Source organism: Cardiocondyla obscurior, linkage group LG20, assembly GCF_019399895.1.
Source record: "Cardiocondyla obscurior isolate alpha-2009 linkage group LG20, Cobs3.1, whole genome shotgun sequence".
In the NCBI taxonomy this organism is placed as follows: domain Eukaryota; kingdom Metazoa; phylum Arthropoda; class Insecta; order Hymenoptera; family Formicidae; genus Cardiocondyla; species Cardiocondyla obscurior.
This window is the reverse complement of record NC_091883.1, coordinates 96,917-118,817: the sequence shown is the minus strand read 5'-3', so window position 1 is coordinate 118,817 and position 21,901 is coordinate 96,917. Positions and strand designations below refer to the sequence as shown.

Here is a 21,901-nt window from a genome sequence, read left to right as displayed (position 1 = left end):
TTCTAAACCCAATTTTAAAAAAGATTCCTCTAAGTTCTCGCATAATACATTAATATATCCATTAGCTGTCATATGCCTTCAAATTGGGCCAATTTACCGACACCGGACCATGCAAAACATCCTCACACCATAATGCTACCTCCTCCATGTTTTACAGTCTCCTGAATATTTGCTTCTTTGAGAGATTCACCTTGTTTCCGCCACACTCTAGATCGTCGTTTTTTTCCAAATAACTCGAACTTACTTTCGTCAGTCCATAACACTTTTTTCCAAAAGTCTAGAGACATTCCTATATATTTCTTTGCAAACTCAAGTCGCTTTTTTATATTTTTCTTATTAATAAAAGGACGTTTTACTGCAAATGCGTTTTTTAAACCAGATTCTTTAAGTCTGCGACGCACAGTTCGACTGCTAACTGTTAAATTCATCATCTCTACAATATTTCGTGACGATAGCTTCGGATTTTTTTTAATTATTCGAACGATTCTTCTATCATCATAAGAAGTTGTAGCCTTTTTTCGACCCTTACCACTAAAGTTAGCAATAATACCGTGTGTTTTGTATTTTTTGCATATATGTTGCACTGCTCCAACAGAGATTAAATACGTATTAGCTATTTTTCGGAACGATACTCCACTCTGTCGGTCACGAATGACCAAATTTCGGATATTAAGAAAAATTTGTTTTCTTGCCATTGTTCTTGCTTGTCAAGCTACAACTAAATCAACAAATACGTACAGAAAGAGAATATAAACAATATAGTATAAGCAGAATAACGAATGTAAACATTGGCTGTTCTTAAAAGTATACTATGTATTGTGTATGATTTATTTTGTCCAAGATAAAACGTAACTATATTGAGTAAATCATATATTTCTAAAAAATTAAGTATAAATTCTATTATTTTAGACTTGCTTCTTTAAAACACTTTAAAATTCTTTCATTTTATTGTATATACTAATCTGTTTGGTTGATAAAAAAATAATTAAATTGGCAAAGTAAATTTCTAGAAAAGTGTATGATTTATTTTGTTCAGTACTGTATACCTTGCTGTTGCTAAGTCAAAATTCTTAGCACTCAGTAATTCGCGGGTAGCAACCGCGAAGGTTTGAGAAGCGTCGCGTCTCGGCCGGAAATGCCGGGTTACCGCAATCAGTGCTATTCTGCCGATCTTGCTGATTTTGTCGCGCGTGCGAAACTTCATCGTTATTCTCGAGCCTTTTGTTGTTAGGGGTTTGGGATATAACAAGGATTATTATATTAACCATTAGCTTTGCCTGTCAAAATTTACAAAAAATATTGATAGCTCAAGCGCACTTAGTGGGGCGCGGATTCTACTCTATTGCTGAAAATATACTGAATCTTGATCAGATCAAGGCTTGAGTACGGCGGTTTTCTTTTTCACGGCCTTAGCAAAGCGTTAAATGGCAAACTTCGGAGTATACAATACGAGTCCCTTAGAATTTGTTTAGGGTTGCGTAAATCCTCCCCCACAAATATAATTCTGGCTGAAGCCAAGGATCTACTCCTCGAAAAAAGGTATGAGTTCCTTGGAAAGAACTATCTAACAAGAGTTGCCGCCCTTGACAACCACCCTCTCAACACATTATTATTAAATACAATATATCCAATCTAGACGATACTTGTCAATCTTATATATTCAAGGTTAATCCTCCCTTAATCCGTTTATTTAAAAGAATTCAAGATTTTATTCCTTGCCTTAAAACCGAAGACAGACCATTCAATTACTCGTTTTAATATAACCTTTTCTCTTTTTCCCCCAATATCGACCTCATTACTGGCTTTTCTCTAAAAAACCCAAAAAAGCCAAACAATAAATCCAACTCAATTTTTGAGAACCAGGATCCAAAAACCCTTTATCTTTTCACGGACGGATTAAAAAAATTTAATACTTAACACACCACCATAACCGTTACTTCTTGGGATTCTTTGCATACAAGACAAACCAAAGCTCCACATTTTCTTGCCACCTCCTTTGTAGAAGCTCTGGCTATTCTAGAGGCTCTCGACGTTTTACGACTCTCGGGTTATATCTCTGCAAAAATTTACGGACTCTCGTTTTGTTCTCACGTCTCTCGCTAATTAAGATTTTTTTTGGTAATAACAATCCTCACACTTTCAGACTGAAAGACGAATTATTTTATCTTAGCAATTTAGGCTTCGACATCGCATTGATTTGGATCCTCGCGCACATAGGAATAAAAGAGATCAAAAAAATGAATTTATTAGCTAAAGAGGCTATATATTCGGGCAGGAATACTGTACTAAGCTTTTTCCTCACAAACTACCGTTTACTCTGGAAGGAGAATCTGATTGTGGAGTCTCTAGATGCGCTACAAATCTCCGGAAGGAGCAAAGGTCGTACATATTTTGTAAATTATTTTGACTGATTTTGCCGACTCTAGTTTTTAGACCTCGATTTAAATAGAAAAAGCATAGTCTCAATATGTCGACTTAGATCTGGACACCCCTCCCCGGCTGAAAGTCTCTTTAGATTCCGTATTATTGACTCCCCCAACTGTCCACCCTGTAGAATCGAAGAGACTCCGGACCATATAGTTTGGAGCTGCCCTCGTTTCGAGAAACAAAAAAATTATTCCTTCTACATAAGAGACTCTTATATAAAACCTTTCCATGGCCAGTACAAGCGTTACTTGCTACTAATTCTTCTAAAGAATATTGTATACTCGCCAAATTTATCACAAGCAGAAGCATTAATATATAAAAATTTTTTAATGTTTGATAAGCCTTATATAATATAAATTTAAATCTATAATTATTATTTTATACATTATAAGTTAAATCTCTGCGTTTGTATATATTAGACAATAATTATGAGATTAAGACTTTTTTTTTTAAACCGGCGTATATCTTTTTATTTCATGCATTAAGGCCCGTATTCATAGTCGAGTCTCAAGCAATTGCTTAAGACGGTTTTAATCAAGACCGTCTTATTCGAATAAGACCGTCTTAAGATCACATGTATTCATAGTCGTGAAATAAGGTGGTCTTGACGAAGACGGCGTCGCTTAAGACGGTCTTATTTGATATAAGACCGTCTTGACAAAGGTGATCTTAAGACCGTGCTTATTCGCGATTCGGACGTTTTCGGAATGTTTCCATCGGTTACGCCAATAGAAATGTAGCATTCGAGATGTTGTGGCCTGTGGCCACGAAGACACCTTCAGACCCCGCGCCGCGACCACCACCGTTCGCCCAAAACGTCGCGCGGCCCCGGCCATAATTTAATTTACACGCGGGCCGACCAGCCGCCCGCAGCGCGTAGCGCGGATGACCGTAGCGGGTAACACGGGCCGTCCAACCGCCCATACCGAGCGCCGCCACAGACCGCTCGGGAGTGGGGTGTCCCCCGGGCCCACGGGTATATAAGCCGCTTCGAGAACAGACGAGGCACCTTTTCCGCGCTGGGGAGCACCCCAGCATCCGATCCTCCAGGACTTGGGCGCTCCCAAGTTTTCCTCGACCGGGCTCACCCGGCCTTCGAAACCGAATTCGCTCTACACGACTCGGACGCTCCCGAGCCTTCCTTCGACCGGGCGCTCCCGGCCATCCTCGACACCGACATCTCCGAGACTCGGGCGCTCCCGAGCCTTCCTTCGACCGGGCGCTCTCGGCCGTCCTCGACACCGATATCTCCGAGACTCGGGCGCTCCCGAGCCTTCCTTCGTCCGGGCGCTCCCGGCCGTCCTCGACACCGACATCTCTGAGACTCGGGCGCTCCCGAGCCTTCCTTCGACCGGGCGCTCCCGGCCGTCCTCGACACCGACATCTCCGAGACTCGGGCGCTCCCGAGCCTTCCCTCGACCGGGCGCTCCCGGCTCTCTCTCTCACCGACACGGTCCTAGCATTCAGCCTCGTAGGCAGATTACGTTGCGGCACCGCCGACTCGCGACCGCGGAGCCTGTACGACCGATACGGCCCGAATGGCCTAGCTTGTAATCCGCGCTGCCGACTCGCGACCGCGGAGCCTGTACAACCGATACGGCCCGAACGGCCTAGCTTGTAATCCGCGCTGCCGACTCGCGACCGCGGAGCCTGTACGACCGATACGGCCCGGGCGGCCATCCCATGACCGCGGACTTGTTACGTAGGATACGTCCCAAAGCGACCCGAACTAGCTTCCACATTAAATCCAACTCCCGGCGGATGTTTGCTTTTGTTCAATTCATTTCTAGACTATTATATTCTTTGTTCTTTTGCTTTCATTCATTCTTAGACTATTATATTATTTGTTCTTTTGCTTTCATTCATTTTTAGGCTAGTGTATTATTTGTCTCTACATTATTTCTTTTCTTAATAAATCTTTTATTTTACGTTAACCAAGTCTCGGTTCTTTTCACTCGCACCCTGGCTTCCGACGAGCTCTCCGGACTCGAAATTCCCGTGTTACAATGTACTACCGCGACAATTCAAAACATAACTTTTTCATTTAAAAAGAGTTTTCTAATTTAAATAACTTGTTTAGCAGGTACCTTTATTTTCTACTTAAAAAACGTATATTAATTAATTTAAATAACAAAAAAAATATATTTAATTAATATAATCTCCTGTTGTAACCTGAGCTGCACTTCAAAGAATGCGCTCTGGTTGCAAACCACCCCGGAAATACCTTGCGTATTTCGACATCGGGCAAGGACCTCGGGATTATCGCCCGATGTCGAAACAAGGAAATGAACATTTAACAATTATTTTAAGGCCGCGCGGTTGACGAACCTCTCCGGTCAACCACCGCGGCCGAAACTCGCTGAGGTTGCAACTCGGCCGAGTATATGAGCGACGGCTCGGAAGCCGTCGCGGGCACTCCTATCAGGAGAAACGTGACGCGTGACAAGTGTATCAACGCAGAAATAAAACAAGTACAGCACGTTTTTAAAAGACAAGTCTTTATTCGCCTACACCCGGCTCCTCTCAACTGGTGGCACACGTTCCGGCGAACGGACCCATACCCGCACCGTACCACGGTGTAACAAATCTGGTGGCAACGGTGGGATCCGCCCTCCGGAACTCAGGCTTGCCCTCAGCCACTCTCTGGAACGACCGGGAAGTGTGGAACGTCTGCAACAAAAGGCAACTGGTAAATACATCCGCCGCTAACATCCGAGGCCATCTTCAAGCAACCCGATCAACGCGGCAGAGCGACACCCAAGCGAGGACACCAGGAAAGCAAGCTACAGCCTACCCTGCGAAAAAACATGCGAATCTCTGCGATAGTGTAAGTCATACGACAAACTATATGTAATTTATATTCAGCGTAAATTGTTTGCGATATTATCCGTCTATGTCCGACGAAGACACTTAAGCGCGTCAAATCTTGTCCCGGCTCGCGTGGCTTCATAATCCTGAAATGTCTGAACCAATGCGTCCGGTATTCACACGCCCCCCGCAATCCGAGGAAACAATCCGGGAAATTTGTCGTGATAGGATGCGGCGCGCTTACGGTAACGGCGGTGCAAGCGACGAGGAACAAACTGAATTTTCTAACGGAGTCTCGCTACCCGCTAGATCAAGGGACGAGGCGGCGAGTTCCTTTCGAGACGATAATTTCCTCCTGCGCAGTCACCTGTCCCCTCTTAATTCATTCGAGAGCGACCTCTTCGCGAGTCAGAGAGACCATTTAATTTATACTCTGACGAACAGTAGAGATAATACCGATGCGAATGTAACTATTAATAGAACGCCCGACGCGTTTAATCCCGTACCAACCGCAACGGTAACCGAGCCACCGACCTTCCGTGACAGCTCCATGGGCGAACCCGGACCGTCGAACCGGGCACAGTCCTCGCCGATTACAAGAACTCGGGTCTCGGCAACAAGGGATGAGGCTATCGAGACTCTACTAGACGCTATGCAACTAATGGTAACGCGTCTAGATCGAATCGAAAACGAGGGACTCGCGGAAAGATACGGTATCCGTAGACCCCGCGACGTATCGGTCCAAAGAACGAGAAACCGACGGGAAGATGTCCGTTTTTCACTAAATCACCCGCGACATTTCCTCACATTACAACACGCCATAAACTACATTCCTTTGTTCGACGGTAACGAGAACAATGTCAAGAAATTTGTGAAAGCCTGCGAATTCGTAGCAAAAAAGATCGACCCCGAAGAAGAAGACGAACTGTTAGCCGCAATATTATATACTAAATTAACGGGACGCGCTCTATCAAGATTTGAGTCTAAGAAAATCACCGATTTCGAGCAATTCATTAGGGAAATAGAAGCTAATTACGTACACCGACGCTCTACCTCGTATCTCCAGCTGGATTTCAACCAGCTGCAGCACCGACCGGGCGAGAGCGCCCAAGCATTCGGCACGCGCGCGGATCAACTCGCGGCCGAACTTTACGACGCGCTCAGCGAAGACGGCCATTATTCAGCCGATAAAAAACAGGGCATATGGGAATCTCTGCAGAAACAAGTCCTGCAGAATTACCAAAACGGCCTATTGCCGCATATCTCTATTATTGTGCGTTCCCGCAACTATACCACCCTACAGGAAGCCATAGATGGGGCCTCGGCCGAAGAGAGACAAAGCGGTATGGTTCCCCGCGGATTTTTGGAAAGGAAGATCCCGTATACTTCGGGGCGCCCACCTGTGCCGCCTTGCAAAAAATGCGGGAAACAAGGGCACCACGGCTTCGAATGTCGATCGAGCCGTTTCGCGCAACGTTTCAGCCTGCCCCGCGCGGATCATCCCCGCGAAGTTATACGCCCACTAAACGCTGTTCGTACTGCGACAAGCCGGGCCATATTCGCGAAAAATGTAGAAAATTAAAACGGAACACCGAATCGCGCCCCGCAAACCGACACCACAGCCGGTCTGATTCTCGACAGTCACGATCGGCTCCGGTATCATTCACTGCCGCGGAGAATTACACGCGTCAAGACACGACGAGCCATGCTTTACACGAGAACGAAACACGCGTCCCGGAAATTCGACCGGCTAGCGCGTATCAGATTTCCCATCTGACCGGGGGAGACGCGAATCGACACCTCGATTTAGTCACTCTTAACGTGCAAGAGTCACAGGACGGAAAATATACCTTCCTACTCGACACCGGGGCCGCCGTCACTCTCATCAAAGTCGGTAAACTCAGAGGAGATACTCCAATATATATGGAGTCGACGGCATTAACGGGTGTGACCGGTCACCAACTCCGCACCATAGGAATCGCGAAATTGACAATCCGGTTACGGGACCGCTACTTAAACCAACTCACATATAAAATTACAGATTCTTGCTCACCATGGCAAAAGGGAAGAGTGAGATCGCGCCATTCGAAATAAAACCGTTCACACACGAACCCGGGTTATACTACGAAGATTGCGGACAACTTCAACTTTCGGATTCATCCTGGACAATCGCGATAATAACAAACACAGAAGATTTCACCACTAGATATCATAAAATACAAACACAAATGACAGAAGCAGAAAAAATGTGCAGAGGAATCCGCGAAAAAGTAAACGGCGCAACATTACAACAAAAATGTCAGAATTTATATTCTATAGTTTGTAAGCAGAATAATAAGGTTACAACCGCATTAAATAGATTAACGTCTCTTTACGAAAACCAAGGATCAAAAAGAGGCCTACTAGATATAATAGGCTCAGCCGCGAAAACACTGTTCGGTGTAATGGACGCAGAAGACGATAAGCGAATTACGGAACAATTACAATTATTAAATGCAAATCAACAGACGATACAACATGTAGCAAAAAACCAAATTAAAATAATTAACAGTACGATTGGTCATATACAGAAATTAGAAACTATACTCGAGCACCACGATCGCATTGTAATGAATGCAACGACATTTCTGAGTCAGCAATTAGACAAAGTAACACAACAGCTAGAGGTAACTGAATACATGAACAACTTGAGAATACTGACTAATGACTTACTGACCGACTTACAAGACACAATTGACTTTATTACCCATACAAAAACAGGCATATTAAACGCCCGATTATTACCGATCAACGAAATAATTTCAGAATTATTAGAAGCTACTTCGCATCTGTCAGGGGGAGCCCATTTCCCTTTCAAAATAAATCAAATAAATTGGAATACCATTGAAAAATATTGTTCATTTAAAATATATTATCAAAACTATTATACACTCATAGCAGTGTTAAAATTCCCAATAGTAAACTACGTTAAATACAGCCTAAAAAAGGTTACCACATTTCCTGTACACGACCACTCGAACTTATTTAAGATAATTAAAACCACCGACGAATATATAGCAATAGATAATGATAATAATAAGTATATAATATTAAGCGCAGAAGAAATTAAAACCTGCAAAAATAACCGCGATAACTTCGTATGTGAAAATAGCTACCCAACGTATCAAGTATCAGATAACGCACCATGCGAAATCACCGCGCTAATTAAGCCAGAAATGCGACCAACGTCATGCGAAACACGATATATATTATCAAACGTAAGTCTGTGGATAACATTAAACGAGCCTCAAGCATGGATTTATTCCACAGTAAACACGCAATCAATAGAAATACGCTGTAAAGATAGGCCGGTAAAAAGGGAAAAAATAAGCCACACTGACATAATTAAAATAAACGGCGTATGCAAATTAATCACGCCAGACGTCACCATACAGACGCATTCCTCGATGGGGGGAAGGGAAATACGCACGCATATTCCCACCTACAATTTCACACACGCATCAACACGTGCGAATAACACCGCAGTGATTACTAACACACTTAGGCAGATTCAGCGTGAACCTGTCATAAGGACGCGAATTATTACAATTAAGCGTGGATTTAGACGAAATGAATAAGGACCTAGAAAATAATTACCATGTTACAAACACAAAAATATTAATATATTATACGACAGGAGCAAGCGCAATAATAAGTGTAATTACCATAACTGTATTCGCCGTTGTATTAATTTTAAGAAAAAGCAAAAAACGCGAACTCCCGGCCGAGCTGCAACCATAAAGAAAGGAGTCGGGAAGAATACGAACCCCGACCCCTTTCTCCCTAAGGGGGGAGGAATGTTGTAACCTGAGCTGCACTTCAAAGAATGCGCTCTGGTTGCAAACCACCCCGGAAATACCTTGCGTATTTCGACATCGGGCAAGGACCTCGGGATTATCGCCCGATGTCGAAACAAGGAAATGAACATTTAACAATTATTTTAAGGCCGCGCGGTTGACGAACCTCTCCGGTCAACCACCGCGGCCGAAACTCGCTGAGGTTGCAACTCGGCCGAGTATATGAGCGACGGCTCGGAAGCCGTCGCGGGCACTCCTATCAGGAGAAACGTGACGCGTGACAAGTGTATCAACGCAGAAATAAAACAAGTACAGCACGTTTTTAAAAGACAAGTCTTTATTCGCCTACACCCGGCTCCTCTCAACTGGTGGCACACGTTCCGGCGAACGGACCCACACCCGCACCGTACCACGGTGTAACACTCCGCAAATTTAATAAATAATTGTATCAAATTAAATAATGTACGTATCTTATAAGTGACTAGAGTTAATATTCATAAATAAACAACAATTATATTACAATTGCAATAAAGTTATTATTTTTTTATATATTATCTTTTTCTCTTTAAAAAATTCTGAATATAAAAAGTATTGCAATATTTTTTAATTGACGTCTTAACGTTACTCGGGGCGACGACAGTTTTGAATCAAAACACAAACGTTAAAAGAATAGCATATAAATTTATCAAAGCGAGACAAAGAATCGCGAACAAAGGAAATTCCTGAAAAACGCGTATTCTAAACCACAGATCTAAATATTGACGGCCTCATATTCTAACATATGTTTTTGGCTATGACGAGGCCACGGTACGTCAATAATAACGGAAAAATGGAGGATAACGACCGCGAGCGAAAAGACAAAGGAATTTCTAGAAATTTCTTCGACTTTTGTACGTATAAAAAGGTGAGCGCGGCACGCGCTGACGAAGGCGCATATCTAGTCTCCATACCTGCCGACCAATTAATTATTATACGAATCGCGACGCGAATCTCGACAAACGTTTAAGAGGTATTGTGTTGTCAGTTATTACATGTGTGCACTTTTCTTTTATACTGTGAAAAATTTTATAACACTAGACCAGAAGTTGAAAGCTAAAAATAATGTAAAACGATTATGAGATTTTAATATATTTTACATATTATCCTAAATGTATTTATAAACTTTGAGTCGGTTTTGCAGCACAGTACAATTTTAATTTTTTTTTATAGATACAGTATCATTATTGTTTTATTATTTTTCTTTTTTTGTTCAATTTTTTAAAATGGATTTGGAATTAAATATTAATATTACTGACGTTCCTGATGTTCCTGATATTCCAAATATTGATGATTATAATGTCGTTTTTAATATTAATATAATTGAAGAAGAAGAGGAGCATAATGTTGTTGAACGTGTTCAAAAAAAATATATTTGTGATGCACAGAATCCCTTTGACAAGTATAATTAACTAGAATTTAAACGAAGATTTCGTTTTACGAAAGATTCAATTAAGTTTGGAATTTTGCCGATAATAGAAGAAGGACTTACCAAAATAAATAATCGTGGCTTACCGATACCACCTATAATACAAGTATTAATTTGCTTGCGATTTTATTCTACAGCAAGTTTCCAGGCAAGTATAATACGTATTAGCCAACTAATGTTTTTTTTTTTAATATGATGTAATATTAGTTATTAAAAATAAGTTTCTTATATCTTTCTTTTTATTACAGCTTGTTATGGGGGATATAATACAAATTTCTCAATCAACAATTTCAAGAATTGTTTCTCGTGTATCGGCGTTAATTGCAAGCAAAATTAACAAATATATAAAAATGCCACTGTCTAACGAAGCACGTTCTGAAAACAAACGATTGTTTAAGGAATTCGGATACGGACCTGGAGCAATAGGTTTTCCGAGTATTGATGGAGCGATAGACTGTACACATATTCGTTTAGTACATACCAATTTTCATGACATGAACGAAATAATTAGAAATAGGAAAGGGTACTTCTCATTAAACGTTCAGGTATTACACACAATAATGTTTTAAATAAGTATATTATATATACAGGGTGTATTATTCCATATTGACAAACTGTCAGAGTTAGATAGGTCTCGTGGATACAAATTAATAAGTCCTGTGCCGTTTTGCAAAATTCTCAATAGTTATTGAGAAAAAAATTAATTTGTCTAGCGCAAGAGCGACAAGAAAGCTACGCGTGAGTAAGCGCGACAGGCGACGGCACCATGTTTAGCTACTAGCAAAACGGCACAGGACTTATTAACTTGTATCCACGAAACCTATCTAACTTTGACAGTTTGTCAATATCGAATAATAAATACACCCTGTATATGTATTATTTTTAAAAGTTTGCGTAAGCTTAATTTATTATTAATCTTATTATTTATTTTTGTAGGCTGTTGTAGGTCCACGAAGTGAAATTTTAGATATTGTTCCAGAATGGCCGGGAAGTGAGCATGACAGCAGAATATTCCAAAATTCGCGCATATACAGAGTGTCTCTGTTGATGTAAAAAAGTTTTTAGTTGTAGGTTGGGCTTCCGAAAATAAGTAGAAAAATCCTATACGGTTTAGTAAGTTAGGCGTTAATCACCGAGAAAACAATATTTAAAGATTTGACGCCCCTCGTGCGAGCAAAAACGCGCCGTTCGAAGCTACCGAGACGTTGGTGGACCTAGAGGTATGGCTTATCTTACTCTATTCACAAAGAAATGAGTAATCTATGAATCTCTGTAAATAGAGTGGGATGGGCCACACCACCACTCTATTTACAGAGATTCATAGATTATCTATTTTTGTATTAGTTACTAAACTATTTCAATATTATATATTATTAGGAGTAATTTACATTATTATATATATATTTCAGATCAACAAGAGTTAATAATACAAGCAACGTCTTTATCCAACTGAACTATTTCGGAAACCTTTGACGGCAGTGTATTTCTTGAAGTCGGAGAAAGCAATACTAATATTATATCAGACGGTACTACGCAATATGTTTTATTTGTTACTTATACAAAATTATATAAATATTCTTATATATTTTAATAAAAATGTATTAATTTTTTATTTCAGATCCATCAAGTTTATCTCAAGAAGATTTATCCGTACAAGGTCCAAGCATATCTGCAGATAATAATACTTCAACAAAAGCACGTATTATAAAACGAAGAAGGAAAAAGTCCAGCGTATCGTGTGCTACAGAAGAAGAACAACTCAAAATAGAACGTTTAAAATGCATCATAGACAATGAAAGAAAAGTTGCGCTTGTAAAATTAACTCACGAAAAAGCTATGGCACAAATTAAGAAAAATTATTTAATTGAAATAAATAACGCAAATTTACAACATTTAAAAGAAATACAAAAACTTGAAATTAAAATAATGAAAACAAAATTTTAAAAAATTTAATCTAATATTGTGGAGAGTTAAAAAAATTTTTTTTAAGTGTTGTATAAGTAAAAACTTTATAGTGTTTATAGTAGTAGTAGTAGTAGTAGTAGTAACATTTTTCGTAGTATTTGTAGTAGTAGTAGTATTTTTTGTAGTATTTGTTGTTTGTAAAATTATTCTAAACTCTTAACCACAGATTTCTAACACTAGATTACTTTCTTGAAAATGTAAGATAACAAGTTAAACTGTTAGAGAGTGGATATTAGTTATTTACTTTTGCTGTATAACTTTTTTACTTTTATTAAAGTTCATATATGTATATGTTTAAACAGATTAATAAAAATTATTATGTTTTAGTTACTATTATTCAAATTACTATTATTAAAACATTATTTACTTTGTATTTATTTATATAAATGTGTAAAAGTTATTTTAGTTATACAAGATATTGTATATGATATAAAAAATAAATAAATAGTTCTATATAATTATTTTCATTAATAATTACGTATTTTTTATTAATTTTATTATATCGTTGTTTTTCAGGTATTTTTACATTATTTTTTTATATTTTTCTTTTTTTTGACATATTAAGTATTAAATTAACATTTTAATCATACAGTCTTTGAATAAGTGCAGCTCGTACTGCGAACCCTTCTCCCGGTTGATATAATGGTGGTTTGATTGGAATTTCTTCCTCTTCTTCATAATGTTCTCTGTCTTCAGGCAAAACATTGTCGTAACAAAGAGACAAATTATGTAAAACAGCTACTGCCATTACGATTGTAGTAGAACAAATTAATTTAGTTGAAAGCCCTTTAGAAAGACAAGGAAATCGACGTTTCCATACGCCAAATGTTCTTTCGACAATTCCTCGAGTTTTTCTGTGTACAATGTTGTACGTTTCATCTGCGGCAGTAATCGGATTTGCAATGGGTGTTAATAGAAATGGTAAACATGGATAGCCTGCATCTCCCACGAGAAAATCAGTTAACTGCCGCTGAATATATCGCATATGTATTTTCGGATTCTGTAAAATTCTACTGTCATGTTGGCTTCCAGGCCACTGCGGTACAACATCTAGAAATTCTATATGTGGTCCAAAAATTGCTTGTACATTTAAAGAAAAATATCCTTTTCGATTTCTGAATACTTCTGCGATATTTTGGAATTTTGTAGAAGTCAAACGAACGTGGGTGCAATCAATAGCACCATTTATACCTGGAAGACCATTAACATTTCCCATTGTTCCTATTTGTTGAAATAATCGTCGATTTTCAGCTTGTCTTTCTGCAGTGGTTGGCATTTTAATTACGTGTATCATTTCTGCTGCAAGCAACGTTAATACTTTGTATACAACCCGAGATACAGTTGATTGAGAGAAAGATAGTAGATCACCCAAGACAAGCTAAAACAAAATAATTCTTTGCTTAAGATTTAATTAATTTACACACACATAATATCATTTTTAAATATAAATCATAATTATTATACAATTTATTTTATAAACGTGTAAATATAATATAAAAAACAAACCTAAAAACTTGCTGTTGCATAGAATCGTTGACATATCAAAAGTATTGAAATACTGGAAATATTGGTAAACCACGATTATTCGGTTTTCTCAATGCCTCTTCAATTCTTGGTAATATTCCATCCAAAATGCTACTTTTACTAAAACGAAATCTTCTTTTGCATTCAACATTATTATAAAATTCAAACGGATTTTGTAAGTCTCTTATGTATCTTTTAGGAGCACGTAAAATGGGTTCGTCTTCTAATAATTCTTCTAAATTATCCAGAACAATTGCAGGCACGTCAGGAATATCAATATTTATTTCGTACATAGTTAATAAATGTTTACTTAAAAAGTCCTCTGACACGACTTGGCAAAGTTCGTCTTATTTACCAATATATATTTCAAATAAGACGATCTTAACGAATAAGAAACGTTTATAAAACTTTAAAGTTATTCTAAAATAAGATCGTCTTGGTCAAGTCACAACTTGAGAAAGTGGTCAAGGTGTTGCTTATTTATAATCTATGAAACGAGGAGGCGACTTAAGACTGAACTTAAGACAAACTTATATATAAGAACGGACTATGAATACCGCCCTAAATCCTTGCCAAATAAGTCGTCTTAAGACTGTGCTTATTTTAAATAAGAACCGTCTATGAAACATAATAAGGCGTTCTCAAATAAGGCCGCCTTCGTCAAGGTAAGACTTGAGCATTTGCTCAAGCATTTGCTTAAGCACTGACTATGAATCTAGACGCTGTCTTAAGACTCGCCTTAAGATCACCTTATATATAAGACTCGACTATGAATACCGACCTAAGACTCGCCTTAAGACCACCTTATATATAAGGCTCGACTATGAATACCAACCTAAGACTCGCCTTAAGACCACCTTATATATAAGACTCGACTATGAATACCGGCCTAAATGACATTACGGTAGGAGACTCTTTTCTTATTCCAAATATGACCGACATCCTCGACCAACTCGGAAACGCGAAGTATTTTACGACCCTAAATCTGGCGTCGGGCTACCACCAGATTCAGATGAAAAAGGAACAAACAAAAAACCGTGTTTTCTACACCCGAGGGACATTATAAATTTAATAGGATGCCTTTCAAACTTAAAAATGCACCAGCCATGTTTCAGCGGATGATGAACTCCGTCTTATCAGGCCTACATTAGATTAATTGTCTCGTGTATCTGGACGACATAGTTATTTACGGACCAACGCTAACGGAACATAATAAGCGACTCGAGGCCGTGTTTAAACGATTACGAGAAAATAATTTAAAATTACAACCGGACAAGTGCAAGTTTTTACGGAAGGAAGTACTCTACCTGAGACATTTAATAACGGAAAACGGAATACAACCCAATCCCTTTAAAATTTCGGCAGTAAAAAATTTTCCGCAACCAAAGAAAGTTAAAGACGTGCAATTATTTATCGGATTAGCCGGTTACTACAGAAAATTTATAGAAAACTTTTTGAAAATCGCAAAACCCTTAACAACTCTTACTAAAAAAGATGAAATATTTTGCTGGGAAGCTGATCAACAGAACGCGTTCGAAATATTAAAAGAAAAATTAACAATCGCACCGATACTTAGTTACCCCGACTTTTCGCATCCGTTTATCGTAACGACGGACGCCTCGGACCATGCAATCGGAGCAGTCCTCTCCCAAGGAAAGATAGGAAGGGATCGCCTGATTGCATATGTGTTGTAACCCGACCCTGGCAACAGCAAGGCCGCGCACGCGAAGGCGCTGGCCGGGTTAACAACCAGCGTCGATCGGATCTTCCGATCGCGGAATCCGCTGACCGATCGACGCCTTGCACTTTTCGCATAGGCAATGACCGAACGCGGTCACTGTCCTATGCGCCCGAAATCCGCGGACTGTTGCTTTTCCGCCTTAGCAACAGTCGCGTATAAAACCCGCGGCCACCGAACGCCCGCGGGTCATTCTAATAGTTACTTCGACGGGGTAACGCTGCCCGAAGCCTAAGAACACAACCAAAGAAAAATAAAGGACATCTACGTGAAACAGGAGTTTATAATTTATTTCGGCCCTCGCGAATATATATAAGAACCAGGAGGACGGACCCCTTGCACCGTCCTGGTGCAACATATGCAAGCCGCTAAACAAGGCTGAAAAGAATTATAGCACGACAGAAAAAGAGCTACTCGCGATAGTATGGGCGGTGTCACATTTCCGACCGTATGTTTATGGCACAACATTTATAATCGTAACAGACCACAAACCATTGATCTGGCTTTCAATGTAAATGATCCCGGTTCCCTCCTGATAAGGTGGAGATTGAAGTTTGAAAAGTATAACTACGAAATAGTACACAAAAACGGAAAGAAGAATACTAACACAGACGCCCTCAGCAGGAACCCCCCGCGTCAAGAGAAAGAATATAACATAAATATAGTAAAAGAAAAAAAATATTCAAAAGATGAAAAAACCAAGATAATATACGAATACCACAACACACCGATAGACGGACACTAAGACATCACACGAACGATGCTTCGTATTAGATTACAACACGAATAGCCAGGTATAAGAAAAAGATATAGAAGAGTACATAAGAAAATGCGAAGACTACCAGAAGAATAAACTAACAAAGAAAACGAAAATGCCGTCAATTATAACCGACACGCCGACAAAACCATTCGAAAAATGCGCAATAGATATTGTAGAACCGCTGCTGATATCGAATAATAATAATAAATATATTCTCACCTTCCAAGATAGCCTTACCAAATTCAGCAATTTCTATCCCGAACCAAGAAACCGCGACCGTGGCTGAAGCGTTTGTGACTCAAATAATTTTCGAACACGGAATACCGGAACGCGTTCTTTCCGATCAAGTAACCAAATTTATGAGTGATATATTTAAGAATATTTGCAAACTGCTAAAAATCGAAAAGATACAAACGATTACGAGCGTCAAACTCACTCGCACGCGAACACGACAAAATCGAAAAAGCAAAAGCAAAAGAAATGACAGAGACTCGTGAGAACGCGAATTTAAAGACGGAGACTCCGTTTTGCTCTACGACGAAACCGTTTGACGAGGGGCGATAAAAAAAGTTAGACGCGTTGTGGATAGGACCGTACACGATAGTAGAAAAGCATAGCAATGTTAATTATAGTATAAGAAAAATCTGAAAGACAATTAAGGTACATGTTAGTAGATTAAAAGCGTTTATAGACCATTAAGCAAAAGCATAAGCTATAAGCAACATAGACAGTAAGCAACAAAAAAAAAAACCTTTACATTGTATAATTAATAAATTCTTTCCAACTCACCAATAAAATCGACAGGGACCAACGTCACCTGACAGAACTTTAAATCCCGAGTCGTCCTCATGATCAAACGAGGCTTCAGACGGTTCCACAATATTTTTAACTCATGGCAAGTCTCTTTGCGCGCGCACTCCGGGCATATGCTCAACTTGAACGCCAAATAACAATTAGTGCATACACTGTAGAATTGTTGCAGATCCACCAGAAAACACAAAAAGAAATAATAATCCACATAAAAATACACAAAATAGATTTATATTTTCAGATTCATATTTTCTAATGTATTTACTTTTTCTTTCTTTCTCACAAATTACACAATAGAGTCACGATATTACTCAAACAGTCGCCAACGACTTACTAACGAGATAAACAAAAACCTTCAACGACGAAGTCTAGAATAATTTTTGATAAACTAAATCTCTGAGAAAGTAATTTTAATCCATGCACAGAACCCTATACTACAGATAAAAAATGTACTTTCAGCCGAAGTTGCATCTTCATTCCCACAATGAAGACAATCCACAAAACGCACACACTCACTTAGTATAACATAGTAATACATATATGCGCATATATTAAAACCAGTAAATATTTCAAATTAACTTTTGCTACCGCAAAGAGCGCAATCAAAACTGCACCAACACAATAACACAATTCACTCACGAACCCGGATTATATTATGATGATCACGGACATCTTTAATTATCCGAAACATCCTGGAAACTAGTATTAATAATAAACATTGCGGACTTTAATATTAGATTAAAAAAATTACAGAATCAAGTAAAAGATGTAGAAAACGCATATAATAAATTACATGAAACATATGACGGCGAATTACTAAAAGACAAATGTTATAATTTAGCAATGTTAGTTACTATGCAAAACAATAAATTAATAACGTCATTAAATAAATTAACTTTGACCTACGAAAATCGACAAGTAAAAAGAGGACTGATAGACATAGTAAGTATAGTAGAAAAATCTCTGTTTGGAGTAATGGACGCAAACGATGAAAAAATAAAACAAGAACATTTACAGTTACTAAACGCAAATCAGCAAACAGTTCAACACGTTGCAAAAAATCAGTTGAAAATAATAAACGGCAAGCTAAGTCATATACAGGAGTTAGAAATAAATTTTAAGCAGCACGACCGCGTCTTAATTAACGCGACCATACTCCTAAGTCAGCAGATAAATAGGATAACACGGCAAATGGAGACGACAAAACATCTCAACACATTAAGAATACTTGTAACCGACCTACTGACTGACATACGAGACACCATCGACTTTATCACTTGGACAAAAAGAAGAATAATTAACGCACGGTTATTACTAACAAACAAAATAATAACGGAACTACTACACGCAACGGTTTATTTACCCGAAAGGTCTTATTTTTCATTCAATACTAACCCAAAGAATTGGAATCAAATCGAAAAATATACAACAATTACCGCGCATTATCGCGACCACGACACACTTATGATCATTGTCAAGTTCCTCATTGTAACTGATACGATCTACAAATTAAAATTAGTAATACCGTTCCCTTTATCGCCAAGAACACTCAGCCGAGTCAGAGTACGTTCCACTCCGATAGATTACCTTGAGCACGAAGAAAGCCAAAGAGCAGCTGAGAGCCACCCTGGGCCCAGGGCCACTGATTGATCGAGAACCCTCGGTAGAGACAAATCAAGCTTTGCCGCAGCCATCGGTGGTACTTGAAGGTTGGGGTTGGTGGAGAAGAGACGAGTCGCGGCTAAGAATTCAGAGGCCGAGAACACTTGATCTCTATACTGAAGCGGTTTTTTGGCTTCTTTAAGTCTTACCGAGTAAAGAACCGGTGTCGGAGTCGATAGATTGAAAACAGATACTGGTCTTCGGGTCTCGCCTTTTTATACTTAAAAAACGTGGCCCGGGAGTGCCCGAAATAACGGGAGTCGGCACCACAGCGCTCGTTGCGGCCTTGTTCAGCGGCAACAAACCCGACGCGGGCTCTATGCTCGACGCTAGTCGACGTCGCAAAGACTTAGCCGTACGCGGATCAGTGTTTTTGCGGCACTGTTAATATTTTAGAGGCGATGAAAAATGGTCGGGGCGCACTGCGCCTCTGTTCTCTCCAGACAATGGTAGATCCGATAGGCTGATCGTTGTTCGCCAGAACGAGGTGCCCGTGTACATCTTGTTACACCTTTACAGATTTTAAACCATTCTTACGACAATTTAGTCAGCGAACTAAATCCGCCAACTTGGGAAAAAGCGAAAGTTTGTCCAGTAAATTTTCCAGTTCAGGAAAATTCTCATTACAAGAATTATCTCGGAAAGCAAGATGTTTGTCACACAATCTATGAGTTTTGGAATCCAAAATCTGTAAAAGTCGATGACACATTATCGCCTCCAAAAACTCCGATCCAAATTCGTAATTTTCTTCATTGCAAGAAATGTCAAATTTATAGCCTTTACTCTGTTAATTTCCTTAATTGACAATGTCATAATTGGCTGTAAATTTAATAATTTATCCATAAAGATATTAAGCTGATGGCACTGCTTATCAAATATGTCCTTGAGATCTTTCCATGGAATGTTATAATTGTCTTTCTTGAGAAATTGTAACGGTGCACCCGGCGATGCACCGTTCCGGCCACAACATCGGCCGGCCGCCGGACATAACACCGTCCGGCGGAAACCCGGGGCGCGGTGCGCCTGAACATTTTTAGTACTTTGTTATACGCGTCAGCCGAAGACAATATACTTGCTGCCGTTTTTGTTCATTAGGTTAGGACTCGTTTTGTTCACAACTGACAGCTATGAGCTCGTCGTATAATCACGATGCATAAAAATGCTTATGTGAAAACGAATGCATTACTTGCGAACATGACTAAATCGACAAAACATGTGTAGAAATGTATATCAAGCATTTTATGAAAGTTATACATATCTTTTTTTTTTTTTTTTATCATGAGATACTTTATTATAAAATTAAAGATGCAAACTTGTAATATGGTCATCTCGTCATATGTTTTTGTAAACATATATCATGTAACCATATAAAATTTAAAAAAAATGCAAAATTTTTTGCAATATGATTACCAGTTACGCGTTGAAATGTATACATATCACGAAAGTTGGAGATATTAATAACAAGATTACTGCATCATTTATAAAAGAACTCAAGTGTATGGCTAACACGTGCCAAAAACGCAAATTATACAAAAATCACCAGCTACGAGTTTAAATGTATATCACAAGGTTAGAGATATCATTAACAAGATTGTCTTATAAAAGAATACAAGTGTTTGGTTGACACAAGTTAAAGAACGCAAATTATGCAAAAGATGTGAGTATAAAAGCAGCGAGGCTGTAAGACAAAATTTATACGAGGATCGTGTTGAAAATTATACTAGCGTGACATACCCAGCTGTTGGGGTAAGTGCAATTTTAAAAATATATTAAAGTAAACTAATTTTAATGAAAAATGTGGAAATTAAAAAATGTTATTTTTTTTTTACAGCGCATATTTGTTGATGGTGAACCCACATATGAGGTAAAAATTAAAAACATGTTAAGGTTGCAGATACCTCACACACAGCCTGTAAGTTACTAATATAAAAATAATAATTTTTATTGAATAAAATAAAAAATATAACACATTATTTTTTCAGAGTTTGATAGACCTTGAAGAAATAAAAATCAAGGGGTTTATAAACATTGAAAAGCGACTGACAATACAGCGAGAGCGCCAAAAAGATCAGGCGTATAATAAATATATGTGGAGGAGCCCACCCAACGATGGCAACGACTTCGGGCTGAGGGAACTATTTGGCCTGGAGTACGACGCAGCATTTGCGCCCGAAAGCTGGGATTAAATTATTAAGAAAAAAATATATTTATACATTTTTATATAATTACATACATATATTTTTATAATTACATATATATTTTTATATAATAAAACATGTTTTTTAATAAAGATTATAGTTTTTTTATTTAAAAAATCTTAATAATAATTCTTTTTTTGATGCAACATCCACCAATTATATATTTTTAAAACATTTTGTAACGCGCAATGTTTATCATGATTGTTACATCGCATAGTGTTAATAGAGTCTAAAACATTTAAAGACTGTACATTTTCATAATCGGCGTCTAAGGTTTCAATGATGTGGTCTTCTCTAACATCATCGTTGAGCATATCAGCCAACCAAGCACGTTTCTCATATCCTTTGACATATATAAGACGTGACACTTTGTCACCGTTAGCACCTGTTACAGCCGTTGTAATTAAATGTTTTGCCATGTTGTATGGCACGGTTTCATCTTCCCAAGCCAGCGCATGGTGATATTTTATTAGCCAAAAAATGCATGATTTTTCAGATCGTGTTAAAAATTTCTATGGCATGGGACTCTTAAAAATGTAATGAGTCAGAACAACACCTTTTCTTAGCACAGCAACTTCTTTTACGACAAATCGTTGTCTAATATTAAAACCTTGAAGATCGACAAACGTTGCTGTAATCATGATGAACGTGTGTCCGAAACAATAATGATTCGTGTCAATAAAAATTGTTTCTCTATATATGATAAAA

General features: G+C 38.6%; 1 protein-coding gene and 2 pseudogenes across 1 annotated transcript in view; 1 reads left to right on the top strand and 2 right to left on the bottom strand.

Moving 5' to 3' along the window:
- LOC139110326 (odorant receptor 13a-like) overlaps positions 1-21,901 on the bottom strand; it is a 97,281-nt gene that overhangs the window by 27,123 nt on the left and 48,257 nt on the right. The gene's annotated exons all lie outside the window — the stretch shown is intronic.
- LOC139110384 (putative nuclease HARBI1) lies at positions 10,101-11,789 on the top strand (annotated as a pseudogene).
- On the bottom strand, positions 13,082-14,318 carry LOC139110385 (putative nuclease HARBI1; annotated as a pseudogene).